Source organism: Canis lupus, chromosome 35 (genome assembly GCF_048164855.1).
Source record: "Canis lupus baileyi chromosome 35, mCanLup2.hap1, whole genome shotgun sequence".
Lineage (NCBI taxonomy): Eukaryota > Metazoa > Chordata > Mammalia > Carnivora > Canidae > Canis > Canis lupus.
Genome location: NC_132872.1, coordinates 1,409,763 through 1,419,131, shown reverse-complemented (window position 1 = coordinate 1,419,131; position 9,369 = coordinate 1,409,763). Strand labels below are relative to the sequence as shown.

The window sequence follows — 9,369 nt, the reverse complement described above, 5'->3', positions numbered from 1 at the left end:
GGCAGGCGCCAAACCGCTGCGCCACCCAGGGATCCCCGAGAGGAGGAGTCTTAAAAACGTAAAATTCCTGAAGGACTTGAATAAACATTTTTCCAAAGAAGATATCCAAGTGGCCAGTAAGCTCAGCATCACTATCCTGGAGATGCAGATGCAAACCACAACGAGGTAGCACTTCACACCCATTGGGAAGGTTGTTACAAAAAAGAAAAAGAAAAAATAACAAGTGTTGGAGGAGACATGGAGAAATTAGAATCATTGTGCATGACTGGTGGGAATGTAGAATGGGGCAGCCACTGTGGAAAACAGTATGGTCGTTTCTCAAAAAATTAAACATAGAATTACCACATGGATCCAGCTATTTCGCTTCCGGGTATATACTCAAAAGAATTGAAAGCCGGATTTCAAAGAGGTATTTGTATACCCGTGTTCCCAGCAGTGTTACTCGCAGCAGCTAAAGGGTGGACACAACCCAAGGGCCCACCAACAGCTGAATGGACAAGCAAAGCGTAGTATGTCCAGACAGTGCAATGTTACTTATCCCCCCCACCCTTTTTCTTTCTTTTTTTAAAGATTTTATTTACTCATGAGAGACACAGAGAGAGGCAGAGACACAGGCAGAGGGAGAAGCAGGCTCCATGCAGGGAGCCCGATGGGGACTCGATCCCAGGACTCCAGGATCACACCCTGGGCCGAAGGCAGGTGCCCAACCGCTGAGGCTCATAGACACGGGAGGCAGAGTGGTGGTTCCCAGAGGCTGGGGGGAGACTGTGTGTAACAGGAAAGACTTTCAGTTGGGAAGATGGAAAAGCTCAGGACATGGACGGTGGTGATGGGGGCAGAGCAATGTGAACGTGATCACTGCCACGGGACTGTATATTTGAAAATAGTTGAAATGGCAAGTTTTTATGTTCATATAGTCTAGCACCGTGACCAAGTACAGAGGTGACTAAGAGGAGACTGTGCAAAGCAGATGCATTTCAATCAAGGCACCCCCCCCACCCCACCCCTGCCGGGGGTCCTTCTCAGTCTTGGAGGAAATCTGAGGTCGGGCTGGGAAGCACGGGAGGAAGCCTGGCTTTTAAAAGGTTGTTTAGGGGATCTCTGGGTGGCTCAGAGGTTTGGTGCCTGCCTTTGGCCCAGGGCGTGATCCTGGGGTCCCGGGATCAAGTCCCACATCCGGCTCCCTGCATGGAGTCTGCTTCTCCCTCTGCCTGTGTCTCTGCCTCTCTCTCTCTCTATGTCTATTGTGAATAAATACAATAAAATCTTTAAAAGAAAAAAAAAAAAAAGGTTGTTTAGGGGCGCCTGGGTTTAGGCGGCCAATTCTTGATGTCAGCTCAGGTCATGAGATTGAGGCCCGAGTCGGGCTGCGTGCTCATCAGGGCCCCTGATTGAGAATTGTCCCTCTTTCTCCCTCTCCCTCCCTTCCTCTCTCAAGTAAATAAATAAATCTTTAGAAAATAAATATATAAAGGCTTGTTTTAGCCTCTGTTGGAAATGGGAATGGGAAGAACAACGAGCAGGACCCAGCTCCTCCATCCTGCGGGAGGAAGGCCTGGAGAACAGGTGTCCGGCCTTCCGTTTGTGTACCGGATGCCTGCGACATGGGCTACTCAAACCGTGTCCTGGGCCTTAGTAGCTGGCGCAAGTGCCGCTCCCCCTCCCTAGCCAGCTCCGCCCTGGGGTGGGCCCAAGACTCCTCGCCAGGAGGGCTGACGCACAGCAGATCTGCAGGCAGAAAGTGCTCTGGGCTCTGGTTGGTGTCCCCTGCGGGAGGGGGGGGGGGGGGGGGCGGGGGTTGCCGAAATCTGAGCCCTCCAAGCGGGCTCAGGGCTCCACAGCCCTCTCCAGCCTCAGTTGGGCCATCAAGTGCAGGCCCTGCCACCTGCCTCCCTGGGCCTCCCGCTCCGGGCCAGGGCCAGGGCCCCCCCCCCCCCCCCCCAGCCGGACTGGGGCACGGAGATGATCACGAGGACCTGGTGCACCGGAGCACGGGCGATAAGGGCAACTGCACCCGGACTTTGGCTGGGGTGTCCCGCGCCTGCAGGCAGGCACCCCTGTGGCCCTGGGCTGATGCTGGGGGGCCTGACGCTGGCAGACTCACCCCGCGTGCTCCGGGGCTGCCTGGGCCTGCACCCACGTCCCACCAGGGCCTGGCTTCTCGTAGGATGGGGGCAAGACGCGTGGGGCCCCAGGGAGGGAGAAGATGAGGTGACAGGGAATGTTGGGGACTGATAGGATGCGGTGGCTGCGGCCAGCCGGAGACCAGCAGACCCTTTCCGTACCTGCGCCACAGCCCGGGGGTTACCAGGGAGGACCGGGCCACCTGGCACCCGGAACTCCCCCTGGGAGGGGCTGGCCTTCCCAAAAGCATCATCAGCATCTTCTCTCATTCATTCATTCATTCATTCACCCAGCAGGTGCCTTGCAGGATCCCGGCTCGTTCTAGGGGCGGCGTGGCCACAGGCGCGCAGCGGGCAGAGGGCGGCCTCGGCCTCCTCCGTGGGCTGTGGGTCTGCAGAGCAGTGGGCACCCCGCGGAGGTCAAGGTTCGCCACGCTCTCAGGAAAATGCACGTCCTGCACACGCTCCTGGGCCAGGCAAGGGGGCGCCGTGGCCTTGTCGTGGTGGCTCTGGGGCCACGCGGCCTGGGCCCTTCCCCGGCTCATGAGCTGAATGACCTTGAGCAATTTACTCACATTCCGAGCCTCAGTGTCTTCTTCTGTAAACGTGGCTCTAATACTAACACCTACGCTGGGGGGTTGAGAGGCCGACCCCGTGACCTACAGGAGGTGTCTAGTGCGCCGCCCGGGCCAGCACGCACACCCTTTGAGTGTCAGACATTCATGTGATTACTGGGATCAACTGTGGGCTTCGGCCATCTGGATTCGAATTCAGCTCCACTCTTCACTCCGAGTGATCTCGGGCTCATTGCTCCCCAGTGCGTGGTGGCCGAGGGGCCTGCTGCTCAGAGCCCCCATCCCCTGCTGCTGGGGTGCTGTGACTAGTGGTCCCGCTGGGCTCCTCTCGGGGACTTACCCTCGGCCGCAGACAGCTGCCTGGGCTAATGCACGGCCTCCTCCCGACTGTGCCCGCTGGATGGTGGAGGTAGGCCCCGAACCCAGGCCCTTGCACCCCGGGGCAGGACCCCTCGGCAGGGACGTGGGGCTCCGGGCGGGGTTAGCCGGGGCCCCCTGGGTGTGTTGCACGTGGGCTCGTCTCTGCGCGCCGCGGGTCCCCGTCGCCGCTGAAAGTGCTCTCCAAACACCCGCGCGCAAATCTCCGTCTCAGAGGTTTACTGGGAGCTCAACCTCTCTGACAGTGGGGCCGGGGGATCCCGGGACCCGCCTCCAGAATGGGACCTGGTGCGGATGTCCTGGGTGCGCTGGCCGCAAGGGCCCCACACACGCGGTCTCCCGTGCGACCTGGGCGGGATGCCGGTGGGAGGCCCGGCCCGGGCACGCAGGTCGCTGCCCCGCGGCCCTTTACTCGGAGTTTGAGCCTGGAGCGCGAAGCCCTGAGTCTGGGATGCCTGGGTCCTGAGCAGGAGGCGGGGGGACAAACGGACCGGACCGGCGGGCTCCCCGAGTCCTTCCACTCCCCGCATCCTCCACCAGCCCCGAGCTTGGGGTGGCCTGGCATGTGCTGGGAGTACCCTGGAGCCAAGGGTGTGAATAATCGGGGTGCTGGGTGGAGGGGCCCACCTAGCCTGAGGCCGCCTGTGTGATCCTGGGCTCCGGGCCCCCCTCAGCCCCCACCCCCGTGTCCCCCAGTCCTCCCCGGTTCCAGCGGGTTCCGGTGCCCGGGCACCTGCGGCTGGTGCTGCTGAGCTTGGATTTTCATCTCCGTCCTTCAGGATGACCTCGGCCTCTCAGACTTCCCTTTCCTCCCCCCGTGCCTGACCACAGCCCGCGGGAGGCCGTGGGCTCAGGGTCACAGGGACTTGCAAAAGTCGGAAAGCTCAAAACTACGGTCCACACTTTACTGCCAACAATCGTACGGACACCCGATGCTTAAGGCTTCTGGTTCTGGTCTGTGAGGCCTTGAGTTCGAGTTCCTGGGTTGGCCAGGGCAGGCCGGGGCCTCGCTGCGTCCTAGCCCGAGGCCCACGTGGGCTCTCGACCTTCCTCTGAGTCACGGCTCCTAAGCAGCCCAAGAAGCAGACGCTCACGGAGGAAGTGGAGGCTCTGAACCGTTGTCACAGCTGCTGCTGGAGCCACATCCACATCCACATCCACGTGCGGGACTGCGTGGCTCCGGGCCTGGCTCCCAGACAGCCCCCGCCTCCCGCTTGGGGCCGGCGCACAACCGCATGGCTTGGCCTGAGGAGCCGTGATGCAGTAGGACAGTGACCCGGGCAGGGGCAGGTTTGGTTTTGTTTTCTGTTTGCCGGTTACTTATTCATTCCCAAGTGAAAATGATTAGGTATCTTGAATCCTTAAACTTCAAAATGTAGAGTTTCAAGAACGAAGTAAAAATCACCCTAAATTCCACCAACTGGAGAGACTGCTAACAGTTTGGTGAACAGATTTCCAGACGGCTCCGTGTGCATGTGCGTGTGTGCGTGTGTGTGATTTTATAATGGGATCATATACTGTTTCATAACCTGCTCTTTTTACTCAACAATATGTCACAGAATCTTTCCACTTCAGTAAATATAGCTCCATCCTTCGGGTGACGGCTGCAGACTATCCAGTGTATTTCATTGCATATTAAAGGACGCACCATCTCTTGCGGACCCAACCCTCTACGGCCGGGATTTACCTGGTTTCCGATGTCACGCTGTCACAGAAAGTCTAGGTTGAGCACCCTTACGTGTCTTCTTGGCCACCTGTCCACCTGGAATATGCCCATCTTCGGGCACACTCTAGGAGGCTGATCCTAGACAAAGACTCTCATAGCCCCGTGGCCTCATTCCAGCAGCAGAGTCTTGCTGTCCAGGGCTCCTCCCTGCGGATCCGGTGGCCTCCCTCCCGGGCGGATCCGCAGAGACGGGCGCTTGGGATGTGCCTGTGTCCCTGGGCAGCTCCAGGTAAGGGACCCCCGGGGTCCTAAGCCAGCCGCACGGCACAGGGGTTGACCCGTGACCTGGCCGACACAAGTCAGAAGGGCCTCGGCTTCTGCCTTCTCTCCGCAGGCTCTGTCCCTGAACGGCCACCCACCCGTCTCCGGGGGCCGTGGGAGAGGCACACAGGCCTACAAAGCTCCTGTAGGGCTTCTTCCAGGGACAAATGTGACCCCCTTGGCAATGCCGTGTTGAATTAGTGCTGACACCTCTCATTCTGTGTTTAATTCATTAACTCGAGAGGGAGAGAGGAGCGGGGGGAGGGAGGGAGAAAGTCCCTCACAGACTGTGCACTGGGTGTGGGGCCCGTGCAGGGCTGGTCTCACGACCCTGAGACCGTGGGGTCGGGCATCCACCTGACCGGGCCACCCGGAGACAGAGAATGTCGAGCAGCCTCCATGCCCAGCACGGGCCGACGCAGGGCTGCGTCCCAACAACCCTGAGACCACGGCCCCACCTGAAATCAAGAGTCTGGTGCTTAACTGCCTGAGCCACTCAGGTGCCCCTCATTCTGTTTTAGGATTTCCCTTTGGCTGACGCTGATAAAACCCCACGATGTCACCATTCCCAAGGTGACGGCCTGCTCCGTCCCTGAGATCCCCCCCTGATGTCCAGCGCTTTCCTCTGGGACAGGCTCTGGGTCTTGATTCTGAGCCACAGAAAAGGGACCCCGGAGGCCCCGCAGACCGGGTGGTTCATACCCACAGATGAAGAAACAGGGGCCCAGAGAGGGCCTGTGACGTTCCCGGAGTCCCACAGCCTGCCCCACAGCCAGGACGAGTCCCGGGGCCCATCGTGGCCTTTCCACCGGTGTCAACATCAGGGGTACGTTCCGCTGACACAACACCCTTCAGCAGTCGGGGAATCGGATTAGACCAGTCGAGGCCTGGGAACTGCTGCGTGACCCCGGGGCCCCGCCTTCCCCTCGGCTCTGCTCACCCCCCTTTCCCTGCGGCCCGCACAGGAGGCGGCCGCCCCGTTTTCTGGCTTTCGCGGCTGATTTCTGGGCAGGGAAGGGGGGCCCGTGCCCGCCCTGCTGCTTTTTAAATGCCTTCCCAGGGCGCCTGGGCGGCTCGGCGGTTGAGCATCGGCCCGCGGCTCAGCTGGGGATCCCGGGGTCCTGGGATCGAGCCCCACCTGGGCCCTGGCTCGGCAGGGGGGGGCGCTTCTCCCTCTCCCTCTGCTCCCCCTGCTCATGCTCTCACGTGCTTTCTCAAGTAAACAAATCTTAAAAAAACAAAAAGCCCCCTCCGCCCCCCCTTCCTGCAGCCCACGCCCTGGAGCTGCGCGGAGCTTGCCTCAGCCAGAGTTGGGCGGCCTCAGCCACGGAGAGTGGGTCGCGGGCCGGCTCGGAGCTGCCAGCAAGGAGGTGCCAGCAGGAGAGGGGGCGGCCGCGGGCAGACCGCGGGGAGCTGCGGGGGGTGTTGGCTAAGGATGCCCTGCCCGGACGTCCGCAGCCCCCCCAGGGCCCGAAGGCAGCTGTGGCGGCCAGGGGAGAGCGGGCCTCCCGCGCTGGGGGTTTCGGGCCGTGGGCAGCTGGGAGGAGGGAGAGGGCCGCTCTGGGCACGGCCTCCTTCTGACCTTGCCCTCTCCTGCGGGGACCCCCCCCCCCCAGGGCCGCCGGCCGGAGGGGCACGGCCAGAGGGAGGGGACTGAGCTCAGGCCCTTGGCTGCCTGGCTGGGCCCGGGCTGGGCGTCGGCACCGGCTGCCCCCCGACGGCAGGCCCTGCCCCCTCTGCCCGGCTGAGCCACCCCTGCCCACCCTCGGGCTGCGAGGTCGCCCTTCAGAGCCGGGCGGCCTGGTCACAGCAGCGGCGGCCAGACGTGCTCATTCCTGGGCCTGGGCTCAGAGGCTCAGGGGCTGGGGCTGGGGGCGGCTCCTGCCTTTTAACAAGCCCTCCAGGTGGTTCCGACGCGCTGGGGTTTGGGGCTGCAGGTGCACCGACTCCCGGACTCCCGGCGGGAAGCGGGAGCAGCAGGGGCAGGAGGAGCGCTCTCCGGGCCGGGCCGACATGGGCCGAGAAGAGCTGCGGGGGCTCGAGGCCGCGGGGCCGCCCAGACCTCCCGTGCTCAGATCTGGGAGCTGGGCTCGGGGCAGCAGAGACTACGGTGACAGCAAAAGTGGGACCAGAAGGCAAGTTTCCTGAACCCGAGGTAAGTGATCTATCCTTTTATCCAACTTGAAATATCTTTTTTAAAAAAGTCATGGCCTTTACACCTGAGCAGGCACCTGCTGGCTGACTTGGCCCCAAGGCGCCGTCCTCGACGTAAGCCTGCCAAGGAGGCCCTGGAGAGGAGGCGAGGGTAGGGGTGAGGCCTCACCTGGACGCGCTGAGGGCCTGCAGGACCCGCCTGTCCCCCGGGAGGCGAGGGGGTCGCTCATACGGTCACTGTCCCCGTTTCCAGCACACTAGCGCTGTGGCCTCTCGGGGTGAAGGCGAGGGCAGGCGCAGCGGGCCTTACCCTGACGTCCCGTGTCTTCCGGGGCCGCGGGCACAGGACGGTCGGTGCACAGCAGGCCGCTGCCCCGGCCCTGGGTTGGGCCTGAGACGAGAGAGCCGCCGGGGGCTCCTCCCACGGGGCTGCAGATTCAGGGGTCACAAAGCAGAAAACTTAAAGAAGATGGCACCTGTCCTTCTACTTTGACCGGCCGTCCCTTATAAAGACGTGGCCCACCGGGGTACGAGGCTCCGAGGGAGCGGGCTCCGCCGCGTGGCTCACCTGCGCCCCCTCCCACGCAGGCTGCATCCCACTCCTCGAGGACCGCGTGAGCCCTCAGGTGAGCTCACCCATCGGCGGACGGCGACCTTCTGCCCACCCTCTGGGGGGCCTGAACCAGTCGCAACCCTGGAGCTGGCTCGGGGCCCTCGGGACAAGAAGTCGAAAGCCTGCTCTAGAGGTGGCTACGGGCTCGGGGACCACGGCCTTTCCCGGGACTGTCCCCCGTGGGTGGTGCGTGGTCAGAGGCGGGGTGCGGCGGCCTCTGTCTTGTCACCTTGCTTCTCCCAGCGCGGCCCTGGGGCGGCCGGTGGGCCCCGCCAGAGTGCCGGTGACACGACGACGACGACGACGACGACGGCCTCGCTCAGGGCCAGCGGTCACAGTCTGGCCCCGGGACACGCACGTGCACACGGAGGCTTGGACGGCGCGGCTCCGAGGCCCACCCCGGCCCCGCCCCTGGCCCCTGTGCAGGTCCGCTCTGGGCGGCTCATTGTCCCCGGCCAGGGCCCCCCCCTCCCCCGGAGGGGCTGAGCGCAGCCACCTCGGCCCCGGGGCCTCTCCCGGGGATTTGGGACCGAGGCCGCCCCGCCCGCCAGGCGCCCGGAGCCAAGGCCACAGCGGCATTCGGGGAGGCTCGGGGCCTGCAGGGCCACCCGCCACCTCCCGGCGCCCCCCAAGTGCCGCAGACGGCTCCTGAGGACGGTCCCCCAGCTGTGGGAGAGGCCTGGGGGTGCCGGGGACCCGGGGGCCTCCCGTCCCCGAGCGGCAGGTGGGGGCGGGGGGTGCGGCTTCCCCCCTCCAGGGACTTAGCAGCCCACTTGCCAAAGCAAAGGTGTGGGCGCTTGTTCTGGAGACGCGGGGGGTGGGGGTGCAGGAGTTTGCCTCCTCCTGTCGGGTCCCCAGGAGAGATGCCCAAGGGGCAGGGGGCAGCCGAGGTGTGCGGGGGGCCCCTTCGGAGGGGGCGGGGTCTCAGCAGCCGGAGGCCTGGAGCAGGGCCCCGAGCAGGGCCGGGCCGGCGGGGCTGGCGTGGGGCAGGCCGGCTTCCCCCCCAGACCGGCGGCGCCGAGCGTCTCGCAGAGTCCAAGCCTCAGCAGGTTCCGGGTTCTTTGGTTTTATTTAAAAAGCCAACCCGCTCTTCCGGGCGCAGCCATCGATCGCTGGGCATCGCGGCCGTCCTCTGCCCTCTGCCCTCTGCCCCCCGGTGAGGCCCAGGATCGCGGAGGAGAGGACCTAGAAGTTCGGGCACCCGTCACACCGGTGTGTCAAAATCGGGCACAACTGGCGGAAACCCCGAGGCACTGACCACAGGGGATTCAAGGGCCAGATCTTGGTGCCCAACGTGGGTCACGGGAGCGACGAGAAAACAGCTCGTGCTGCCGCCCGGAGGCTCCCGGAGGTTCCTAGGGCACTGCTCAGGGAGCTCGAAGCGCGGCTGAGGCGCCACATGTCCCAGGCCCGAGGCCGCCCGAGTCACCAGTCCCAGCCAGGCTGCGGAGCGAGGGAGACCAACAGACAGCTTATGTGCGTGTCGTACTCGTGTAAATAAAACCATAAAACTGCAAAAAAACACAACCGACCAACCAG

The 9,369-nt window shown here is 63.4% G+C and overlaps 2 long non-coding RNA genes across 2 annotated transcripts; both read left to right on the top strand.

The window, feature by feature from the left end:
• Window positions 1-4,024: 4,024 nt before the first annotated feature.
• Window positions 4,025-6,800, top strand: LOC140624730 (uncharacterized). Its single transcript, XR_012024210.1, has 3 exons — window positions 4,025-5,031; window positions 5,585-5,889; window positions 6,334-6,800. It is a non-coding gene; the product is annotated as an uncharacterized lncRNA (long non-coding RNA).
• Window positions 6,801-7,017: 217 nt separating this feature from the next.
• Window positions 7,018-9,365, top strand: LOC140625220 (uncharacterized). Its single transcript, XR_012024594.1, has 2 exons — window positions 7,018-7,218; window positions 7,806-9,365. It is a non-coding gene; the product is annotated as an uncharacterized lncRNA (long non-coding RNA).
• The last annotated feature ends 4 nt before the right edge of the window (window positions 9,366-9,369 follow it).